Raw genomic sequence first — 16,260 nt, forward strand, 5'->3', positions numbered from 1 at the left:
AGTACTGAGTATGTAAGGCAAGGAACCATAAATACGATCAGTAATGTAAGCAAGGATAGAGAATATACAACCTGTAACATCTTAGTACCTCTGAGGGCTACTTACATGAAATGCATGATACATATGTATAAATACATAAACCTTTAAAGCATTCGCCTCTGTGGGCATCATCATCATCATATCGTACCCGGCCATAATAGGCTCGGTAGAATCGTACCCGGCCACGTGGAGCTCGGTAAAACCCAACTGATCAGTGGTTGCACAATAGGTGCCGTACCCGGCCAACTATAGCGTGGCTCGGTAGAGTAAAATAGATACATATATATAATGCATGCTCGACTCATGGAATCACATTCTAAACCTTTCGGAGTGACGTAAGGTCGGTATCCTCTGTACACGTTATTAGGACTAACTCTTCACTATGAACCTTATAAGAATCAGGAAGTACCAACAACATTGATAACATAAGAATAAGAGAAGCAACATTAACATCAATCGTTCCATAAGAGGGAAAACAATGTAAGTACTGCTAGCTTCTAAGAGTAGAGTATCTTGGAAGCTCGTTCATTACATTATGTACAATCAGAGTCGTGCAAAAGAAGGAAAGGGATAGCCTCACATACCTTGTATATACTGCCCCAATCTCAAGCTATGCAATTGTCAAAACTCCTTAGTCTACAATAAGAGAAACGATACTATCGTTATCATTTAAGCGTCATAACTATTATGTATCGACCACAACCTATTTTACGATGAAACGGACAGCACCTCCCCTATATATATGACCTCACACCATTCAAAACAGTCACCAAACATCCCAAACAACATCAATAATAAACATATTGAGCCTCCCAAAATAGTCCACACACAGCCTAATCACTCCATACATACGACGACCACCGTAGTCGTGTCAAACAACCTGGAAATGTTACGAATAACTATCAGCCCATAACCCTACATATATATGGTGTTTCTCCACACCCTTCCTCCTCCAAAACTCCACAAGATAGTAGTAAAATATGCAGCCCAACAACAACGCAAAACAGTCCACAAAACAATAACATTACTACCAAGCCTTTCGATATATATCTCACAAGTTCTAGCTTCAATGGCTTAGCCGCAACTTGGATAATCTTAAATACATATAGAGTAAGAGGTTCCTTACCTTTATACAGAAAGAACAACTCCAATTTGACCTTAAATTTCCATGAAATATCCCTCCAATGCTGCCACAACAACAAAAAAGCGAAACTAGCGATCAATTAGTGTTTTTCGGCACTAGAATCACTTTAGAAGGCTTGAAATCACCTAGGATTGATATTAAGAACATGAGGGAGTATTTACAGAACATAAACCCTTTAAAACAACCTCCCACACGAGCTGGAACGACACAAAAATGAGCAACAACAAGAAGAACAAGAGACTTACTAGCGCCACGGAATTCCCGACACTTGATTTGTGTTGTTTGCCCTTTTTTTGGGTCTTGAATCTTGAGAGAACCTTGAGAGGATGTTCCTAGGGTTCTAAGGTCTGAAAATAGTGAAAAGAAATGACTTAAAACGGGTTGGAGTCATCCTATATAGGTCCAAATATCTTAAACCGCCTTAGTGGGCCCCATAGAGAGGTGCTTGGCGCAGTCTCGCGAAAACGCGAATATCTCTCTACTCCAAGATCGTATCGATGAATGGTTTAATGCGTTGGAAACTAGACTCATAGATATTTAATTTGGTTTGTAGATCACCCAGTAATTCCTTGTAAATTAGGAGAATATATTAGAAACATTTGACCTAATGTTTAAGTAAAATTATGAACCTAAGTTGCGACAACTTTTGTCGACTTTTGTTTCATAACTCGTTTGACTTCAAGACTTATGATACGGATATTATATGATTAAAATACCTTAATAAATGACCTCTTGAGTGTATTAAGCACCGCTAGATTACCTGAAAATACGAGTTACAACATCCTTGATTCATTTAACTTCTAATACTTGTTAATCACCCTTATATACTCTTGTATCACTTAAGACCAATAGGATTTACTTTTTATCATCTCAAAGATAATTACTTCTTGGATTTATGTTAACTAATATATGGCATGAACTAACACATGTGGATATGGGTTGTAACAGATCTTCCTTATATAGGAGGGGAAATCCCAACATAGTACGAAATACATTAATGATAAAGAAAACGGGATGGGACAGTTGACTAACTTCATGATGCAGGCTCAGACTAGCTTCGGACTAGCCTGACAGATTTTGTCGGCCCTGGCTGCACTCTTCAAAAACTCCCCATGCATATTGGGGTCACGACCAACATTATCCCCAGGCCGGGTGTCGATAAACCCCGAGGGGGGTACTCGGTCCGCTATCTCGAGCCTTCGAAGAGATTTTCTAAGATGCCTTATTAACAAGAAATTGGTTTCCCCAATTTTACCGTATACAGATAGTCCCCGCGTTTCTTAGAGAGGAGCGACAAGAAATTATTTTGACATCCCACTCTTCGGGCTTCCCATAATGACTTCATACTAATGACACAAACCTCCATGATTACTAAAATGTTTCGTCGTTTCGCTTTTCCACTACATTTAACGTGTTGTGATTTCTCATTCTTTAGAGCCAAAATGTCGTCGTCAACTCAGCTCTCAGGGACGCATTGAATGCTCCGGTCATTACATTTTTTTAGGGCGATAATGGCACTGCTGGTTACGTTGCCCCTCTTTATATAAATGGGGGCCTCCTGGGATCAGCCTTTTACCTAATTATCTCCTCGTACCTATCCATTGTTCCTTTATCGCTATCTTTATTCTTTGTCGTTCACCATGTTTGAGGCCCATGGCCTCAATATTATATCACGGTACGTTTATTAGGCAAGCTACGACCTATCCCCTGGACCGTCTCTGGTCGAGCGAGATTACACTATTTTATGTTGTTATTGTTGTCTTTTCTATCGCCATTGGCTTGGGATGATGAAGCAAAAGGTCGATTTCCTCTAACCCGAGGAAATATTTGGATTATACACAGCTTCTCAAGAGGGGGGCTTGGATTATACACTATTGCTCACCTCCCATGATTATCCGATGCAGTGCCTCACACCCTTCGCTTTCCATGGAGTGAGATGGTACTATCTACTAACTATTGCATGTCGCACTGGGGTAACATCTCAAGAAGTGGCTTTACAGTAATAGCCTGGCGAAATCCATACTAGCCAGATTTTTCACCCAATAACTTCTTCGTTCCTTCCTGCCTTTTCCACATCACTTTTCTCTTCTCCATCACTTTCGTCTTCGTCGTCTCCCCTTTTGAAGATGATATTCTATGTAATTGAGAAAATATTCCCAAGGGGATTGTGCTTGGAAGATATTTTCTTTGAGGACGCGTGCTTGAGGAGATGATGCCCAAAAATATTGCTACTGAGGACGCAACTTTGAGAATAGGCTAGACTCTTAGGCTTTTATTATATGTACACCTTCCTTCTTCTTTATTTCTGTGTAAGGTCCCCTCGCGGGCTTTTGTCATAGAATGTTTCATGAATACAAAGATATTTGTCCAACTTGCCTTCGATGATTCCTATATTCTTTTATATATGTGGAAACTTTGAACGCATGACTCTATCAGCTGTTGCTAATATCTGGCCCGAGTGTGAGCATTCTTTGTGGCCTTCGATTAATTAGTGTTGCCTCACACGTTACCCTTTATGATCCCTTGGATTGAACTAGGATCGGTCTGATGAGTTCGGGTCGCTGGGACCTTGACATCGAGTAGAATGAAAGTGATGTTTTTGGCCTTAAAACCATGATTTATTACATAAACTCTATGATAACCTGTACGTGGCGAAATCAAAAGACTTAATTTCTCGCCGTCAAGACATTTCAGAAGCATGCCCTAGGACCACGAGGGCGGGAGGCCGCGACCGAGTTCTCGGCCTGGGGGCTCGTCGAATCCCGATTCGGAGGAAACGAAGAATGAATCCAGGATAGAGGGGGAAGCCCCTAGGCATATGGCTACATTCAATAGGCCTGGCCTATCCTGAGCCTACGCTGAGGCATCACGTCAAGCCATCCCATCGCCATACTTTGTAATTAATCTCCCCTTACTTGTAGCTGAGTCTCCCCACCTATATAAAGGGGACTCTCCCTACCTTGTAAGGAGTCGGATGTTGCTCCATTTCTCCACTAAGGCAATGATATATATATCTCTCTCTCTTTTCCTCTAAAGTTGTTCATTCACATTGGCCCGAGGCCGCTTTAGCATTTATAATTATCTTCTTTGTTCTTCACTACTTTGCTCAATATTGGTAACATAGAGCCTTGATCGATCGTATCTATACCTGTTATCCCATTCCCGACTACCCTCGGTAGCTCGAGCTCGGCTCGAATCTTGGCCCTGAGGTCCCCACCGACCGGCTTTACATTTGGGCAACAGGCCCCTTCGGTTTGATTACTGTCTCATTTCAGCTCGCTTTTCTTCATTATACTTCACGTTCTTAGCACCAACTGCTCTAAAAACTATCTTGGGAATAAATAACGTATTTTTAGAATCCCATTTACAAATTTAATTGTTGTTACCATTTTCGCGGTAAACAGTTTGGCGCCCACCGTGGGGATAAAAATAATAGTAGTTATTTTCTTGCTAGTTTCGTCACACAAACGCACGTTATCTTTCACACTTTTCTTGCCCAAGATCTTTTGATTTCTAGTTAATGTCCAGCTCGGTAAGCAAAATCGAGAACGGCTACCCCAAAAATCACAACGAAAATAGTATGGCTGCTCCAGAGGTTGGCGCGACAACGCAGGACCCCGACGAAGTGAGAATGCTCGGGAATCTCTTCGAAAGGATCAAATCAGGTTCATGAAATCTCTTACAGCAACCGTCTCCTGAGGAAACGGTCCCGGAACTCGCTTCAAAAAAATTCGGAACGCCGAAACTCACTAGGTGCGACAGGACCTCAGATCCCTCTGGGCGCGCCACCACTTACGCGTGCCCACTCAAAGGCAGCAACCGCAAAGATGATTGGTTTGAGCCCGTCTCGTTGAGGAAGTTGGAAGAAACTCTCTCGAAAGAAACCAAGACGCATCGCCATACCCTGCACCAGCCACGAACCGGGGCCATGGACAACCGTCCAGGAACCTTCTAGGGGTTTGTTAAATCCAAGCAGACTACCGGCAAAGAAACTGAAGCCAAACATATGTAAATATCATCCATGCGCCACGAATGGAAGGAACGACTCGAGATGCAACCTATCTCGCGATAATAAAGAGATAGCCCGAAGACAGCACCCTTGAGGAACCTCCAATAGAACCAGATTCAACGAGGCATGGCTGGTAGGGAAACCCCGCCCCACCAAATATGATTTCAGCATTGCTATACCAAACATCGCGATCACCATAAGCGAAACCAAGAAATCCAGGCAGCTCAGACCTATTCAACCAAGACCCCTTCAAGAGAACCATGGCCCAGCGCAAGAACCGCGGGGCGCGCGTGATCACCGGCTCAAAAGAACGACAACCATGATATTCAATAGAGATCGCAACCAAGTATCATTGAGCGGTCAGGCTCGAATCCAGCTCCAAGGGAGGAAGGAGATCGAGAAAAATGAAGCTGACAAGCCGCAACTTATTACCACGATAGTAAAGGGGCGGCAACACCCTTCAAAGGTCTATAAAATTCAGAGAGAAAGTGCTCGTCGTCAGGAAAACAAGGGTCGGGGGAATATACCCAAAGGGAAACCTTGCATCCATGGAAAGGGATGCCGAGATTTCTCCTCGGCCTCGTATTAACGCTTTGGTAACCCCCTCCCTTTTACAGCCTGCTTGAGCACGGGTTGGAATGCCAAGACCGCAAAACACGGACATTTTATTTAGATGACAATGGGCACACCACCCAGAGGCGACTTCGACCCCACTTCGCCAAAGGGATGAAACCCCACAACAAAAGTGGGACTAAAGTATTCGACAAGGAGTTGGATGCTGCAAGAGGAAATCCCTCGCCATATGACCCATCACCGGCATCAATGTCTCCGCTGTTGAAGGGATCAAAGGGTAAGCAAAACCACATCTTCGACCAAGCTTGGTTGAACATAGAAGAAGGTTGTATCAGGGCTCACGCCTCGAAACATATCCCGCAGCAAGGAAGAACTACTCTGCTCCTTTGTTGTTTCTTTTCTTTTACTAACTTATATGCAGGCAGATAGCCGAGGCATTAAGAAGTTCTAAACTCCACTTAGAGATCCTAGGCCTCTGTAGGACCCACCGAGCTCTTTTTCCTCGATCGGGTTTCCAACCTAAAGAATATCCCGCCAGCAAGATTATTAGAAGCGCAGTGTACCCCCCAGAAAAGGATCCAACAAGATCACAGTCCTTTCTTTACAGTGAGACAACGTGCGATGACCTCCTCTTAAAGACATCGTCCCCTCGGAAGAGCCAATACATGGCATGCTAAGTTTCAAAACGGAATCATGTAAACGGATCAGATGGTCAGAGGAGCCGTACACACATGGGCCGAGCTCGCAGAACTGAGACAATATGTATTCACGACCTATATTCACTCCAAGCAATAAAGAATATCTTTCTGGTATTTCATACTTCGAAAAAGGCTACTGCGGCATATTCACGGTGAAGGCCTCTCCGCCATATACGTCCCAAGACACTCGGAGACTTAAATGATTCAGCGCCCACACGACCCCAGGGTCGGAACTCTGGGCTCATCAAGCCCCTATAAGGAAACTCTGAGCTCACGAGAAGCGATCTTCAAGCTTAAACAAACTCGATGACTCGGAGACTACCGTTAATCACCATATGACTGGAAAACCCAAAACTGTAAGACCCTAGTGGGCAGACTCAACATAACCAGTTATATTATACAAACTGTAAGATCTTAATAGGAATGACAAAACCGTAAGACCTCAATAAGCATGACAAACTGTAAGACCTCAATAGGAATGACAAACTGTAAGACCTCAACAGGCATGAAAATCCCAAAGTTTAGGCTATACGTTGCATTTGTAAGAATCCGTAAAGGGCATACCCTCGACATAGACGCCTAAGCTATCACTTGGGATCAAAAATAGCTACGGCCAAACGCATATGACTACGGTCAAAACGGTTGATATAGCCGAAATTACGCGACTCGAGGACGCCCAACTGTAAACAGGCAAAAATGAGCTCCAACCATGTCAGCTCCAAATTGCAAAAGCGTCGATCTACTCGACCTATGAGCTATGAACCCTATGAAGTGCTCGAAACATCGTTGACAACGACTTCAAATCGAGGTTGCCTTGGAACCGACGATGGGTTAGACAAAAATACTCTAAAAAGACCTTAATGAGCGGAAACAAAGCCTACAAAAAAGCCCACAGTCAAAAATAGTGTAAGAGCCATAGTCTCCAGCTAAAAAATCTTGACAACTTGAGGATTAAAATAAGCTCGAATCGTAACCCGTTTCGGAGACCGGATCCAAAATAGTTAACTATGCAAGCCTCCGAGCCAGATACTAAAAGGTCTCAACGACCAAACAGCATAAGTGCCACCATTGCTAGCCAGAAGATCAAGGAAAGTTAAGGGTTGATTACAGCTCAAATCGCAATGCGACTAGGAGATTGGACCCGAAAAACTGCAATATGCCTAAGGGCACGGCATAAGTGCCACCGACACTGGCCAGAAGATCAAGGAAAGTTAAGGGTCAATTACAGCTCGAATCGCAATACGACTAGGAGACTGGACCCAAAAAACTGCAATATGCCCAAGGGCACAGCATAAGTGCCACCATCGTTGGCCAGAAGCTCAAGGAAATTTAAGGGTCGATACAGCTCGAATCGCAATGCAACTCAGAGACTGGACCTAAAAACAGCAATATGCCTAAGGGCACGACATAAGTGCCACTGTCGCCTGCCGAGTAAACCTCCGGGCCACGTGCCCGTAAGGTCACATCGACCCAAAGAACAAAATGGTACCATCATCCACCCATGCAGGTAGGAAAAAGCTTGAGGGTCAACTAAAGCTCGAGTCACAATGCAACTCGGAGACTGGATCCAAAATAGTTGGAACGACAAATATCCAAGGGCAGGAGATAAAAACGAATACTACCTACCCACACGGGCACAAAAGATTCAACGGTAAGAAGGCTCGAGCTGAAGCCTGACTCGGAGACTAAGCCTAAACATCCAGGCCAAGCACGGAGGCCCCAACACCTGCTCACGTCAAGAATCGCAGTTAAGAGCCCCCGGACCTATCCGATCAGTTCCGAACCTACGAGGATCCCACCAAACATCAAAACTAGCTCGTTGGTTCAAAGCAATAACAAAGAAAAAGGTAAAGAAGAAATAAATCTTCAAATTCCTTTTTATATATAACATGCGCAAAAAAGGCGCACTCTCTATCTATAGGCATATTCTGCATATGTTAGAAACAAAGCGACAAAGCGGCAAAATCTACACTCTACGCTAAAGGGCTACAACTTGTCAAATTCACCCTCTGCAATGTCAACAAAAAGTGATCGAGCATCACGCTCGTCTGCCTTTTCTCGAGACCATTCCTCCGATAGAATGAAGCCCCTTGCACCGACCTCCTCGAGAACCTCTCTCCGGAATTTACAGTGAACATATTCCTCGATCCTCTTCTCCCGATCGAGGGCTCGCTTCAGCATAGCTTGGGCATTAATAGCATCTTTCATATGAATCACCATCTCACAATCAGCCTTTGTTCGGCTTAATGGTGCTTCTGCCCGAGCATCAATTATCTCGGCTATAACCTTCGAGAGATCAGATTCAAGTTTCCCAATCATATCAGCTTGAACTTTGGCGTTATCTTGAGTAAAGCTGAGTTCGACCTCGAAGGCAGGTACCTTAGCCGAGGCGCTCATCTCTTCTAAAGCTCAAGCCTCCACTTGAGCCCTTAGCTCCTCGCAACCAACTTTAACACGGTTGAAGTAGTCAGCCTTAAGGTTCGAAAGGAGTGAAGCACGTACTATAGGAAGTTACCTACTCCATCAAATAGCTCTCATAGCTTGAGCCTCGGTACGCCTCATATCGCCAATGTTGCAGCTCAACTTCCTTCTCCTTGCTAAGGAGCCTAATGGATTCGCCCTCATCCAGAATTTTTTGGAGCATGGCCCCTTGACGGAGCAGCTCAGACCTAAGCCTATCACAGGCCTGCACAAGGAAAGTTCAATAGAGGGATGAAGACATGGTAAACAGGGAAAGCGTACATAAACTTACCATGAAGTGAAGCCGACGGACCTCCTCAAAGTCGGAACACACTCCTGTTGATCCTGCCCCTACGGCCCCAGAAGAACCAACCTCGGGCACAGTATATTCACTCAAAGGGACCGTCGACTAGGAATCAGGCACTCCGGGAGCAGCAGACTCGAGCGATGCCCTTTTCTCGAAAATGTGAGCCCGACCAGCACTGCTAAAGGCTCCGTCACACCTCGGGTGCTGATCTCTCTTATCGCCATCATCCCTCGGCCCGAAAGCCAATGACTCCTTCCCCTTTTCGGAAGAACATTGCCTCATCCCAAGGAACCGCCTGATATCTATAAACAGCGAATCCAGTACAAATGAAAGGGGAAAGTGTTAACTTGGGTATACAAAGGCAAACAAAGGCAGCATACGCACATACCTTGGTAGTGTGCTCCCCATCTGGTCTAAAGCATAGCTCACCACCTGCGCTCGTCGCAGGACGAATAGGTCACCAGCCTTCGGACCCAGCCGGGCAGATCATGGACTTCACCCGGTGTCCACGAAGTTGCTGCAACAAGGGAGACAATATTATTACTCAGCTATTTTTTGGTATGTGCAAAATCTGAAAAAGCACCAAGAGCCTCACTCACGTGCATAAAATCGATGGTCCGAACCTGGATAAATTAACTGGACCACTCTCGATCCCCGCCTTCCTTATCATCAACAATAAAGGGCGTGGACGAATGACACCTCAGAGTTAGCAGGTCTCGATGATGAAAGGGCCGATATAGCCTGACAAGATGATCGAGCATGAACTCAAGCACAGATTTCTCCGCAAAAAGCCTCATCATCAACATCGTTCGCCAAAAAGACAAGTGAATCTGTGCTAGAGTAACTCGATACTTCAAGAAAAAATAAAGCACAACCCTTTCAGGGGGCCAAATGCGAAAGGATATAGATATACGCTCAAGAATCCATCAATGGAGTCCGCAATGCCCTCATATGGGGAAAATACCTGCAGTGTTATCGCCTTGCTCCACCCACAATATCTCCTTTCCATCTCCAGGTGTTCCTCTCTTATCAAGGACGCCGTCTCAAGAGCGAAATCCCCCAGTTCCTGAGCACTAGAAGCAGCACCCCTCTTCCTCTGCCAGATTGGCCCCTAAGTGGTTTCCATGACTATGGTGAAACTAACAGGTCAAGGCAAGAGTGCGCACCAAGCTCGAGGCTTGGAGATAATACAGATCGACGGATCAATACCAGAAACAGAAAGCATCCTTCAACGGGAAGTCAAGACTCGAGGGGCCGTTCGTATTATCTCCAAGCTCAAGGTAGCACTCTTTGTCAAGTACACCCGACCAAAAGAAGTCGGACCTCAGGAAATTTTAAATGCTGACACTTGACGCAATGCAAGAACCTGGTCTCGTGATCCCCTTTTTCTTAAAAGAGGAATAAACTCAGGAAGCTCTGATCGCGAGATCTCCACGAAGGTCCGAGGAAGCACCCAAATACAAGCAAAATCCTTAGCAGAAGTCAATCCTATACATTCTAAAAGGGTTATCTACATCAAGTTTAATAGAGGCCCCGGGTACCCAAAGATGACCTTCATCCAGGATAACGTTCCCGAAGGCCCGGGAATTTGATGTATGACCTCCAAAAAACTCGGAGGGCCTCGATGGCCCGGACCTATCAGATCAATCCAAGATTGGTCTGAGGTACAATGATGGGTTCGGAGGAAAGCTATGTCTATCAGTATGAGATTAGAATGATTGCTCGCGCTCAAGTCAGATATCGGCAATCAACAAATAAAAGAAGGCATTCAAAGAGCCTCAACGGGCATGAGAGCATACAGAAATAAAACAAAGTATGGAAAGCAGAAAATTATTCATAAAAATTTGTGTACAAGCAGCCTTCGAGGGGTCATCACATACAATTACAATAGTCATCGGGGGATCTCTACACCTAAAAGACGAGACAAAGGGATCCACATGCATGGTGAAAGCCCGAAGTCCAACCCACCTTCGAAAGTCCACAACAGGCAACTCCGGACACTACTCCTCGGAAGTTTCATCCTAACTTTTCACACTGATATCCCCAAGGGACAAGGAAAATGACAGGGAGAGATGAAAAAACACCATAGCTCTCCGAAGCTCGAGGACCTTCTTTGGCCAAGGAAGCCTCGGAGAGACAACGGACCGAATAATCCTAGGTCCCGCTTGCACGACTACTTTGAATCCACTTCTTAGAACGTCTAGCCGTGTAAGCCCCCAACTCAGAGTAGAGCACCACGTCGAGTCGGGGTATGAAGGTCAGCAACAGTGTATAATCCAAGCCCCCTTTTGAGCAGTAGTGCATAATCCGAACGACTATCTACATAAGGGAGGAACTGACTCCCCGTCCCTTATCACCCTAGACTAGCAGCAGTAGCAAGGGCCAGCATATCGATGACCACAGCGATAGTGGGACACCACGGTTAAGTTCGATGAAGGGAAGCCCTATAAGAAGGCCATAACACGGTCCGAAGAAACTCCTCCAAACAACCTTAAGGTCATGAGCCCCCAGCATGATGTTTGAAGGTGAAAGGAGATGATAAGAAGGAAAAGGCAAGCAAGCCAACAGAAGCATTGGGATAGGAAAAACAAAGACAAGGCACCCCATTTATAGGGGATTACGACACGATCATCTAGGCTTGGGAAGGCTGACCGACAGGAAAAGTTAATGCATCCATGGAAAACCGAACCGACAGCGGTACTTTCACCTTAGGAAACAAGAATCAGGGAGTGCGCCGAATAAGGTTGAAAAGCTCGAGCCCGTGGATTTCCAATCACTGCAAAGCTTACGTCAAGGGTCACATCGTCGATATGACGTCACCGAAAGAAGCTCGAGCAGTCAAGTATCAGAATCATTTCCCATCACTTCATTATGGGAAACGTGGAGATTATCTGTACGCGACGAAATTAGAAGACTTGATTTCTCGCTGTCAAAACATTTCGGAAGCATGCCCTAAGACCCCGAGTTATCCCATTCCCGACTGCCCTCGGTAGCTCGAGTTTGGCTCGAACCTTGGCCTCGAGGTCCCCGCCAACCGACTTTGCATTTGGGCAATAGGCACTTCCGGTTTGATTAATGTCTCATTTCAGCTCGCTTTTCAACATTATACTTCACTTTCTTAGCAATAACAAATTTAAAAACTAGCTCGGGAATAGATCACGTATTTTTAGAATTGCATTTACAAATTTAATTGTTGTTACCATTTTCACGGTAAACATAACCTTTGAGAAGAAATTTGCTCAGAGGCTTGTGAACAAGAATTACCTTTGATCTCTTGAGGGTAGTCCCCGAGCGAAGGTTCGTTCAAATTCGGATTGTCTGGAAACTTGCTTTGGGCTCAGTACAAATCTTGAAAGAGGGTTTGTCTGATCTTGGATTGTACCTCGGGACCAAGACCATATGGGTGGAGTTTAAATGCTTATTTCCTTGGAGCCTGATTCCCTTTTGACAAAAAGACCCCGAGGTCGGGTACCACCTCGGGATTGGAGATGATGTTGTTGGCCTTTTAGAGCTTAGCTTCTTTTGGATGGAGATTCTCGAGGTCAGGTACTACCTTGGGACCGGAGAAAGCATTATTGTCTTCCTGGAGCCTATCCTTGTTCTGATTGAGGTCCTCGAGGTCAGGTACTACCTCAGGACTAGAGAAGGCATTATCGGTCAGCGTTCTTGACTAGCTTCGAGGTAGGAAAATTGTCGTTATTTTGTCCATATATAAATAGGGTTGTTTTTACCTTTTTGGAGGTTCCGCTATTTTAAGAAATTGCCCTTCTTTTCTACGTCGGACTTTCAGTACTTCAACACTAATGTGTCTGCACATATTCCTGCTTTTTAGTTCTCTAATTTTGTCAACGACACGACCAATATGTCGGGGCCTGTCCGATAGGGAGAGGATATCTCTTCCTCTGATCATCAGGATCAGCGAGAGTACACCTTGAAGACCACTTCATTGATAGGAGAAGAGATTCCTGAGTTAGTGAGAAAAGACTGCAGATGGGGGGAGAAAGTGATGTTGCAGGAACTTTCCCCGGGTAAGGGTATCACGGATCGTGCCGATGGACTTTTTAATATGTACACATTTCCTTTCACATTGGGCCCCTTGATAGGGTTGTGCTCGACTTCTACTTAGAGTATCGGGTTACCTTGGCGCAGGTCCATCCGTCATTTTGGTGAACGATGTTGATGGTGAGATTTTTTGTGGAGAAGGCGGGGCTTGAATTTTTGCTCAGTCATCTTATTAGGCTGTACCAGCTCTTTCACCATCAAAGTCTGCTAACCTTGCGATGTCGATCGACCACGCCCTTCATTGTTGATGACAAGGAGGATAAAGATCGGGGATGGATGAGTCATTTCGTCCGAGTGCGGACTGCTGATACTATCCTCATGGAGCTTGTGCCATTTCCTGAGGAATAGAATTACACATGTAAGTGGCGCATTTCGTGCTTTCTCAATTTTGCCTTTAGCGAGAACTGGTTTCGTAACTGTGCCTTCCCTTCTTCTTTTGCAGTGGTTTCATGGGCGCCGGGCAACATTCCTAATCTACTAGATTGGGTCCGAGAATTGGCAATGCACTCGACCTGTGATGAGCGAAAGTGGCGAGCTCTTTCCCGAGGCAGATGGGAGGCAAAATACCATGGTAGTGTTGTGCTATTCCTTCCTTTCCCTCCTTTCATGTGGAGAATCATATCCCCTTTACGCACATAAATCTTACTATTGTAGGCATTGGAGAGCCTTTCCAGGTGAGGTGGCGCTCCTTCGGAGAGGGGGAAGGGTTGCCAACTCTCGGGCTGAAGAATGGTAACAATGAACGAGAGGTGCTTTCATAGGGCGATGGTGCTTAAAGTAAGGCGGAACGGTACCAGGGCTTCAGAGAAGAAGCATAATCCGAGCATGTCACGTCCACAACTCCTGGTTTTGGAAAGAGGATTTCTCCATTGCTGTCACCTTCCTTTTCCGTCGATAGCACTTCAGGAGATACTAGAAACCTGGGGTTGCATACACCGAGCGACTGTGCTTTGATCGGAGTAGGCTCTTTCAGGGCCAAAGGGACTGGATTGGCTGGGGTACGTTTGGCCATCAAGGAAGCCCAGGAGCTCCACTTTGCAGTGAGTTTCGGCACAGGTTTTTCGAGCTTTGTGTCTTCCCTTTCTTATTGAGTTTTCTTTTGCAGGCATTCGACAAGCTTAAGTCAGGGCTGCTTCGTTATTTAGCCAGGCTATGGAAAGCTCTAGATGAGGAGAGATCGTTGAGGATCCTTTGTGATGAAAAAGAATTAGAGTTGGTGCATTTGCAGTAGGAGGTGGGCCAGAGCTTGAATTACGAAAACCACCTGAAGGAGCAAGTAGTATTCTGTCCCGAGTAAGTGTGCCTTCTGCCTCCTAGGGCTAATACTTTGTTTATCTTAGTTGCAAAAAAAGACGAAAGCCCTGGAATGCCTTCGAGATAAAGTTGGTCGGGCCAGGAGTGAGCGTGATGATTTGAAAGCTTGGGCGGAGGCTCAGGCTTTAGAAGGGAAGGATGCTCTAGCCAAAGTTCTTGCTTTTGGAGCTCAACTTCGCCTAGCTAGTGACAATGCTATGGTTCAAACAAAAATGATTGCAAAGCTCAAGTCTGAGCTTTTGAAAGTCAGGGCTAAGGTCGTTGATGCGCAGGAAGAAGCCACAATGAGCCAGACTAAGGTTGACTAGGAGATGGTGATCTACTCAAAGGATGCTACCGATGCTCAAACCCAGCTGAGAAGGATCCTCTACCACAAAAGGAGTATTGAAGAATATGCTTGTTGCAAGTCTCAAAGAGAGATCCTCAAGAAGATCTGTGATAGGGGTTTCGCCCTCTCGGGTGAATTGGCGCTAGCAAGGCTGGATGAGCATGATGCTCGGTTGCTTTTGCCCGATGACGAGGAAAGCGAGGATGAGACCGGCAGGCTGTAACTCTTGGGGGGCCATAGATTTTGCCATCTATATGTAGCATTTTCAAAGCATGTGTGTAGTTGTAGGTTGCATTTCTTGCATGTGTGTGAAAGAAAACCTTGTGGCTTTACTCCTTTCGTATCTTTTTCTGTCTGGATTTTGACCAGGCGAGCTGGTTTTTGCGTTGGTTAGAATCCTCATAGTATGGATGTGGACCCGGGGCTCATTGGACTGGCCCGTAGGCTCTTACACACTTTCGCTCTTAGGCATACCTAGGCCACCTATTTTGGGCTCAATCCCTGAGTCAGGCATCGACTTGAGCTTATTTGTCGTTCGAATGGCCGAATGTTAGGCTGGTGACAGTGGCTCTTACGCTTTTGGTTGATGCGACCATTTAATGCATGTGGGCTATCGACAATGCCCTTACTCGCTGGGCCGGTGCGGCCTTTTAATGAACGTGGGCTGGATAGTGGCTCTTATGCCTTGGGCTGATGCAGCCTTTTAATGTAAGCTGGCGACAATGGCTCTCACTTTTTGGGTCGAAGGGACCTTTTAGTGTAAGGTGGCAAAAATGGCTCTTACGCTTTGCCCTTAGGCATATATAGTTAACTATTTTTGGTCCAGTCTCCAAATCGAATTATGACTCGAGCTAATTTTGACCCTCAAGTTTTTAGATTTCAGGTTGGCAATAGTGGCTCCTATGCGCTGTGTCGAAACGACCTTTTGTGTGTGTGGCCCTGAGGCTCATTAGGCTGGCGACTATGGTTCTTACATGCTTGGTCGATGTGAACTTTTTTGTATGTGGACCTGAGGCTTGTTAGGCTTTATTTTCCTCTCATTAAGGACTTTTGAAGTAATTTTTACCTGGCTCGTCGTCGATTCGGGAAGAACCTCGATTTCGAGCAACTTGTGGCGATGTTAGAGCACCTCGGGAGGTTTGGCTCGGAGGATGAGTAGCTCGAAGCCAATGATTTGGAGCTGACATGGTCGAAGCTCTTTTTCCTATGCCGAGGGTAGCCTGTTTAACCGATTCTTTCCAAAGTAGATTCGAAGTAATTTGAAGGCATGTGTGGGCTGGCGACAATGGCTCTTACCCCTTGTAGCGACGGTCGGGCATCGCCGAG

At 45.5% G+C, this 16,260-nt stretch overlaps 1 long non-coding RNA gene across 1 annotated transcript in view; it reads right to left on the bottom strand.

Moving 5' to 3' along the window:
* Positions 1-1,196: 1,196 nt before the first annotated feature.
* The window catches only part of LOC138880421 (uncharacterized), a 103,592-nt gene continuing 88,528 nt past the window's right edge, over positions 1,197-16,260 (bottom strand). The window contains exons 2-3 of the long non-coding RNA XR_011403060.1: positions 1,429-1,530; positions 1,197-1,226 (exon numbers count right to left, since the gene is read on the bottom strand). This is a non-coding gene — a long non-coding RNA (uncharacterized lncRNA). The remainder of the gene's footprint in view (positions 1,227-1,428; positions 1,531-16,260) is intronic.

The sequence above is a fragment of the Nicotiana sylvestris genome, chromosome 10 (assembly GCF_000393655.2).
Source record: "Nicotiana sylvestris chromosome 10, ASM39365v2, whole genome shotgun sequence".
NCBI lineage: Eukaryota > Viridiplantae > Streptophyta > Magnoliopsida > Solanales > Solanaceae > Nicotiana > Nicotiana sylvestris.